The sequence below is a fragment of the Trachemys scripta genome, chromosome 5, assembly GCF_013100865.1.
Source record: "Trachemys scripta elegans isolate TJP31775 chromosome 5, CAS_Tse_1.0, whole genome shotgun sequence".
Taxonomy (NCBI): domain Eukaryota; kingdom Metazoa; phylum Chordata; order Testudines; family Emydidae; genus Trachemys; species Trachemys scripta.
In genome coordinates, this window is record NC_048302.1 from 117,697,040 (window position 1) to 117,705,842 (window position 8,803).

Sequence of the window (8,803 nt, forward strand, 5' to 3'; positions counted from 1 at the left end):
AGTCATGCATACCCTCTCCTACCGTGGCTCATGAACCCTGACATTGCTGACCAAAGAAAAAGGGAATTCAACTATAGACTGAGTAGCTGTAGAATGGTGGAGGAGGAGTGTGCCTTTTGGCATTTGAAAGCCCGTTGGCGATGTCTCTGGACCTATCTGGACGCCAGTGTGGCCAATGTGGTTTGGATTATCGTGGCATGCTATGTAAAGTCATGATGAGGCCGGTGTCGTCGAGGAGGGGGTTGTAGCTGAATTCAGGCTCAGTATGTGGAGTTCTAGAGTGTATCCAGTCTAGCTCATTGTAACATGGGCATGTGCTAGTTCCCCTCCCAGAGCAACTGTTTGAGTCCTTCATCCACTGATACAGGAGCCTGAGGTGCTTCATGTGCTGCTGGCTCTGGGATGGAGTCTGGTGAATGCTCGCCTCCGTGAAATCTCCCGGTACAAGTGAATGTTCCTGCTGATCCAGGTGAAGTCATTACTGCTGTCAGTGAAAATGGTTTAATTTTTCTCACATTTCATTAACAAATTGTGATTTTTTTTTTATTTTTTTTTATTTACTAGAAAGGACAGATTAAATACATATGAGTCCCTTACAAGAATTTTCTGTCTAAGTATTAACCACACTCATTGGAACATGTACATCTTCTTGTGTAAGCCCATTGACATCAGTGGAGTTACACCTGGGATGAATTTGTCCCATTTTTGTTAATTACATCATGACACTAAAGCTAGACTGGGCAACTACTTGGTGGCAGACTGCAGAATTTCTAAAAATGTGTGTAACATAAGCTCTAACCACCAACTCAGCATAAATCTCTCTCTCTAGCTCATTTGGGCATCACCAAAATGAAAAGGTGTATAAAAACTGTGGATATATTTTCAGTTTGCAATACTTCTGGAATAGAGTTGGAAAAATATCCAAAGTTAAGCCATCTTGGTTTTTAAAGTACTTCTGTTCAGCATCATTAAAGATAGCTCTTATTTATCACCTTTTGCTTTCTGGCATCTGTGATGAATATGAAAACAGTATTTTATTCTTTTCCATTGACTGAATGCTGGCTTTTATTCCCTGCTGTTCCTTTCAAAGCATATGCCAGTATGCCTTTGCTAACTTCATTTTTGAAAATAACCTAAATATTGTGCTTAAATCCCACTTTTTTCAAGCAAGTGGGTAGACATGGAAAGTGAGGCACCAATCTGTAAAATGGGGCTAATACTGACCTCCTTTGCAAAGCTCTTTGAGATCTATGGATGAAAAGCAATATGTAAAAGTTAAGTATTATTATTAACTGTTTTACATTCCTAAATGCTCATGTGTGCACACATTCTATATTTGTCCCTTTAATTGGATTGGCAAATACAAATTGGAATCCTTGTGTTTACCTCTTTTGCCTGTAATATCATTAACATTAGAGATACCAACACTGTTGTTAAAGAGGAATAGAATTTATTTTTTGCATTACAGTAGGGCTGTGACTTGCTGGGTGAGACTGGATTCCCGTCATGCTAGGGGCTGTACAAAAACAGAGTAAGAGGCAGTCTCTGCCCCACGGAACTTACAGTCTACATGCAGACAGCCAGAGTAGGAGAAAAGGAGTCCTCATTACCATTTTAGAGAAGGGGTTCTGAATCACAGAGAAATCAGGTGAATTTGTTAGCTAACTTGTACTCCCACTGCAAAATAGAGCAAAACATTGCATGGTCATGCAAAAAATAGCAGGAGCGAAATCCGGGCTCTGTTGAAGTCATTGAAAATTTTGCCATTGACTTCAGCAGGGGCAGGATTTCACACTGAGGTATTTATTTATTTTTCATTTCTCTGGCAGCGCAAGATTGAATTTCTAAATAGATAATAAGAAGCCCAAAATCAAGCATCATCAGATTATTATAATTTTTAATGAAGGCCAAATTTTGGACCGACTCAATAGGACAATGTCCCTTTAAGAAATATTGAGTCCCAAAGGGAAAGGAAGGATGGACTTATGGTTGAGGCTTTGGGAATGGAAGACCTTGGTTCTAACCCTGGTTCCACTACAGAGATCTTGTGTAAGTGGCTTTCCTCTCTGTCCTTCTGCTGTATTCACCTGCAAAACGGGGACAGGACCATTTTATTTCAGCTGCTCCAAAGCTTTATTTGTAATATGCTCTGAGATTCTCCTACAGAAAGCACTATTAATACAATGGGGGGAAAAAGTGCATTCTGACTATCATAGATTAGGGTTGGAAGAGACCTCAGGAGGTCATCTAGTCCAACCCCCTGCTCAAAGCAGGACCAACCCCAACTAAATCATCCCAGCCAGGGCTTTGTCAAGTCGGGCCTTAAAAACCTCTAAGGATGGAGATTCCACCACCTCCCTAGGTAACCCATTCCAGTGCTTCACCACCAATTCTAGTGAAATAGTTTTTCCTAATATCCAACCTAGACCTCCCCCACTGGAACTTGAGACCATTGCTCCTTGTTCTGTCATCTGCCAGCACTGAGAACAGCCTAACTTCATCCTCTTTGGAACCCTCCTTCAGGTAGTTGAAGGCTGCTATCAAATGCCCCCCTCACTCTTTTCTCTTCTGCAGACTAAATAAGCCCAGTTCCGTCAGCTTCTCCTCGTAAGTCATGTGCCCCAGCCCCTTAATAATTTTTGTTGCCCTCCGTGGGACTCTCTCCAATTTGTCCACATTCTTTCTGTAGTGGGAGGCCCATGACTGGAAGCAATACTCCAGATGTGGCCTTACCAGTGCCGAAGAGAGGGGAATAATCACGTCCCTCAATCTGCTGGCAATGTTCGTACTAATGCAGCCCATTATGCTGTTAGCCTTCTTGGCAACAAGGGCATGCTGTTGACTCATATCCAGCTTCTTGTCCACTGTAATCCCCAGGTCCTTTTCTGCAGAACTGCCACTTAACCAGTTGGTTCCCAGCGTGTATCAGTGCTTGGGATTCTTCCGTCCTAAGTGCAGGACTCTGCACTTGTTCTTGTTGAACCTCATTAGATTTCTTTTGGCCCAATCTTCCAATTTGTCTAGGTCACTCTGGACCCTATCCCTACCTTCCAGCATATCTACCTCTCCCCCCAGCTTAGTGTCAAATGCAAACTTCCTGAGGGTGCAATCCATCCCATCATCCAGATCATTAATGAAGATGTTTGAACAAAACTGGCCCCAGGACTGACCCCTGGGGCACTCCGCTTGATACCGGCTGCCAACTAGACATTGAGCTGTTGATCACTACCCATTGAGCCCGACGATCTAGCCAGCTTTCTATCCACCTTATAGTCCATTCATCCAATTCATCCAATCCATACATAACTTGCTGGCAAGAATACTGTGGGAAACCGTATCAAAAGCTTTGCTAAAGTCAAGGTATATCATGTCCACTGCTTTCCCCAAATCCACAGAATCAGTTATCTCATCACAAAAGGCAATCAGGTTAGTCAGGCATGACTTGCCCTTGGTGAATCCATGTTGACTGTTCCTGATCACCTTCCTCTCCACCGAGTGCTTCAAAATGGATTCCTTGAGGACCTGCTCCATGATTTTTCCAGGGACTGAGAGGAGGTTGTCCGGTCTATAGTTCCCCAGATTCTCCATCTTCCCTTTTTTAAAGATGGGCACTATATTTGCCTTTTTCCAATCATCTGGGACCTCCCCTGATCACCATGAGTTTTCAAAGATAATAGCCAATGGCTCCGCAATCAATCAGCCAACTCCCTCAGCACCCGCAGATACATTGTATTCGGCCCCATGGACTTGTGCATGCCCAGCTTTTCTAAATAGTCCTTAACCTGTCCTTAACCACTGAAGGCTACTCACCTCCTCCCCATACTATGCTTCCCAGTGCAGCAGTCTGGGAGCTGACCTTGTCTGAAGAGCGAGGCAAAAAAAGCATTGAGTACTTCAGCTTTTTCCACATCTGTCACTAGGTTGACTCCTCCATTCAGTAAAGGTCCCACACTTTCTCTGACCACCTTCTTGTTGCTAGTATACCTGTAGAAACCTTTCTTGTTACCCTTCACATCCCTTGCTAGCTGCAACTCCAATTGTGGTATGGCATTCCTGATTACACCCCTGCATGCTCGAGCAATATTTTTATACTCCTCCCTAGTCATCTGTCCATGTTTCCACTTCTTGTAGCTCAAAGGTAGGGGAGGGGAATGACATACCCTATCTGGCAATGTATTTACATTAATATCAAAGCATAAGCACTTTAGCCTTGCCTTTATACAAACATTCATCTACCCATCTGCAAGTCCATTCTGATGACATCAAAGCTGTGGCTGAAGCTCAGACACTTGAGTGACCTTTTGGTAGAAAAAGTGATAATATACACATGATAACTGATATCCTCATTTGTTACTACAAAAGACACTATGCTACAGTTAGTGATGGGTCAACATCAAGAGCATTGTGCATTAGAAATAGTCATTTCACATGTATTTTAGCTCAGACCACTTTAAGCTAATAGGAGCTGAAGTATTTACTGGTCACTTTTATGAAAATTATGTGCAGACTTTTCTATCCAATGGCTCTAATTCTAAGCAATGTTTAAATTAGTGATTCCCTCAACTGAGAAGTCACCGCATTTATTTATAAAACACTGTTACTTGACAGTTATCTGTATCATACAGTTGGGATATCTTGGCTATTAGTTCCTGAGGTAGAAACTGGATCTTCATATGTGTTTGTACACAATGGGGCCAGGTCCTGATTGGAACTTCTGGACACTAGTGCAATAAGTACTAATCTAATAGTCAGTCCTAAATGAGATGGTGGTTAATTGTTCAAGCAATAGCTGGATTAAATGACTGATGACGTGTCACAGAGGACTTTGATCTTTTAAACTCAGCATTTCCTTACTCAGGTGTCCAAAATTATGCAAACGAGGCTGCTGTTTTTGCTCAGACGCTATGCCCGGTCCTCACCAATGGTAGACAACACTAGATGAAGACTTGTGGCACTAGAGAGAACCTGGAACATTCTCTTTTGTCACAGCCTGAGCTGAGCTGTCCCTAGCTTCAGAGAGAAGAATGGACTTTAACTATTCAACAGCAAGGGTGCCTGGGTGTGTATGTGTGGGGTGAATGCTTCCCCTCAATGTTTTGCACTTGCTCAAATCTGGGGCATAGTCAATGTGGGCCTGATATGTGACAGCCCACCTGATTAGAACTAAAGCTCACACACTAAGGCCTGTGTTAATGCTCTTGAATGGGAGCTCTTGAATGGCCTGGGTCACATGACCAGACGACTCTGCCCCTGCCACCATTTTGTTCCCCCTCCCCACCCCCAAGGCAGCAGCAGTAGAAGACGGAGCTGTGCAGTCCTGCCTCCAACACCCGTGATGCCTCCGTCCCAGGCAAATAATAGCACAGGGAGCTCTCTCCATGTGCAGGGGGATTTGTGCCAACAAATGTGACACTGGAGGCGGCAGGGACTTCAAAATACCCTGGCCCCTATCCAGCTCAGCCAATGCATGAAGTGTCCCCCTCCCCCCTTCTCCAAGGTTTACTCCTGCCCCACATATGCTCCCAGCAGGGGGTGCCTGAGTCAGTCACTGCCTCCCTGTTGTGGTTGTGGGGTCTATGGCGGTCCCTGTGCCTACAGCCTGGGAATGGTGGGCATGTGCTGGGGGGAAATGGATTGAGGGGGAAGGGGAGAGCTTGGCTAAGCAGTTTTTGTATATTTAAATTCTGATCTGAAAACTTTTCCCTCTTTCCTCCCTCCCCAAAAGAAATATCTGAATTGGTGCAACTGTTCATCAGAAATATGCTTGGAGTAAAAATCTGGAGTTAAATAATGAGACAACTTCTGGGTTTTGTGTTTTGGTTTGTTTTTTCCCTACGTGCCCCCACAGCAATTTCTGTCTGTATTTTGGGCCCAATGTCTTCCTTGGCTCCTGTAGACTTCTAGGCCTACCTGCACATAGTTCTCTTCAGTCCTGAGTAGGAAGAGGTTATATCACTGTGGCTTAGAGACCTGGCTTACGGTTTTTTTTCTCCCTGTATTTCATGACAGTCCTCCAGGACTGTCAATTAGGCTGCTGTGGTGTGCGTGGCCCACTACAATCTCTTAACCCTGTCCTGTCCATGAGTGAATGTTACACTATGAACTCAAGCTTCCCATCTAACTTTTGTGACTGAATCCTAACTGATGCTGACTAATGCACACCTTTGTTCTAATGCACATCGAACAAAGTTACTTATGGGATGTGGTCTCAGTTTGCTCTTTTGACTCAGACATGCACATTCATCACAGCCTCACCCCTATGTTCTGAGGTCCAGAATTTTTTTTTTTTTGCATTCTCCCATAATTGATTTATTTCAGACCTTATCACTTCTAATAACAATGTATTCCCAAGAAAGAAATTACTCTTCGTGAGTCACAATAACTGTCGTCCACCTCATGAAGCAGACATTTAATAATTCTCCACTTCTGTTGTGTTACAGAGTGTCTGCATAAACAAAGAGTTGCTTAATCACACTCACAAATGAGAAATTCTCTCCACTTAACACTCTGTTGCCTATAGAAAGATTAAGGTTGAAATTAAGTATTTACGTAAGTAACTATACCGTATATAAAGATTTAATCTCACCTTGGTCGAGCATGCTTTTGCATAAGCTGAGGAGTAGAAGTTTTGCTGGAATCATATTTGTTTGCAATAGCTTTGTTACACTGGTTGTTCAATAAAAGATGGGGTTAAGGAAAAGTCATCCACTCAGACTATGAAGGGTCCATATAGGGAAGATAGATTTTTCAAATGAGAATGTAGATTGGAAAACAAATAGAGCCTTAGATTTTTCTTCCAGAATTGTGGCCTAGATGTTTGTACAGGAGTAAATTAATGATATAAATGTGTTCAGTTATATATACTTTGTGCTAACCACAACGGACAAAACAAGCAATGGTTTCAGTCAAATCAAGTTGTCTCCATTTGAAACTAATGAGCTATTAAGTATTTTCTATAACTAACTTGGCATTATCATGCTTGGTGCTTTACTTCATTACTGGACCCTTACCAGCCATAGTATCTCTTCATTCAATTAGCTGAGAGCTGAAGTAGTTATTTGGATTCCAGGAAACAAGGGGATTGCCTGCTACTAGTATCTACAAATAAAGGTTAAAATTCAGTCTACAGAGTCCCAGTATCCAATATTAACTTGATTCTCTTTTTCTCATATCCCTTCTCTCTTTATTAGCGCTTAGCATCTTTGATTCCTACAAAAAGGAGGGAATAAAGGGTGGAGATTGTAATAGCAATGTTTTCTTTGGTCTACCAGTAGTAAAAAGCAGGCCAACTTCTGAGGGCTTCTCCCTCTTTTTTTTGCCTAACCATTCCAGCTGAACACTGCTGCTAATCCATCCATTATAATATTCATTTTATTTTACCTATGTTCGTGCTACTTTGCTGTTCAGGTCCCTAGTAATGTATTAATTTGAAATGCCACACAACATCAAACTGAAACCTGTCCTATTTTCTTCTAAATGTGGTGAAGGTCCATTCTAATGACTCTAAATATATTATAATTTGTATTACAGTAGCTCCTAGATGCTCACCAGGCCTCACTGTGCTGGGCAAGGTACAAACAGACAGTAAGACAGCCCCCATCCCAGGCCCAATTCAGCAAAGTGTTTAAGCACATGATTAAAATTAAACATGTGTTTAAAGTGCTTTGCTGAGTACAGATGGAACAGCTGAATCAAGAACCCAGAGAGCTTACATTCTACAAGATACAACACAATGGAGGGGGCTTAGCACACACAATGGAAGGGGAAGACAAAGTAACAGTAATAGGAGCTGGTCTTCTATGATGTCATATGTTCTTCAGGTTTTAATAGCCTCTCTCTGAAGTCAATGACTTAAATTTTTCCTTGTTTGGTGGGTACAGGGTTCAAGGTCTTTGATTTTTCTACCTATTTATTCTTCTCAGGATAATCATTGGGCATAAATCACTGTGACTTCCCCTCAGAACGAAGAGGGTAATTTGATCTCTTCTCTGGAGTTTATCAGCACCGTTCCGCAAATCAGTGAGAGAGACAAAAACAAAGAGGAGTCCTTGTGGCACCTTAGAGACTTTTGTGGGCTAAAACCCACTTTATCTGATGATCCACAAAAGCTTATGCCCAAATAAATTTGTTAGTCTCTAAAGTGCCACAAGGACTCCTTGTTGCTTTTGCTGATACAGACTAACATGGCTACCACTCTGAAACCAGTGAGAAAGGCAGTTCCTCAGCAACAAGGCCCTCGTTCACCCTCTTTTCTAGGGCATAGGATTTTGCTTTGAAACATTGTTTCTGTTCCTCCAAAACAACATTCCATCTTTTATTCTTCTTCCTGTTTTTAATAAACCTGCACAGTCTTACATCCATGATATAGCATCTGAATGCCTTTATTCTCCTATGTTTGCAATGCTAAGAGTATGTGGATTACACTGTATTAGGTTAACACTCCAAAAGAACAACGCCAGAACCAATATTAAAATTTTAAAAACGTATTGAATACTGTGACGGGGTATGTAAAGACCACCCTGGTCAGAAAGGTTAATGAGCTACTGTGGGCTCCTTCTGCCTCATCCCCAATCTCATAGGTGTGGGAAGTAGGGTTGTGAGGGGTGCTGCAGCACCCCCAGGTTTTATGGGGGGGCTGCTGGCCCTGCGCCTGGGGCTTCACTCCCCAGCTCGAGTCCTGGGGGCTGGCCCCACACCCTGCTCCCCAGGACTGGCTCCACGCCTAGGGCCTGGCCCTCCACCCAGGACTCCACTCCCTGTGCCCCACACCTCGCTCCCCAATCCTGTACCTGGGGCTCGGGTC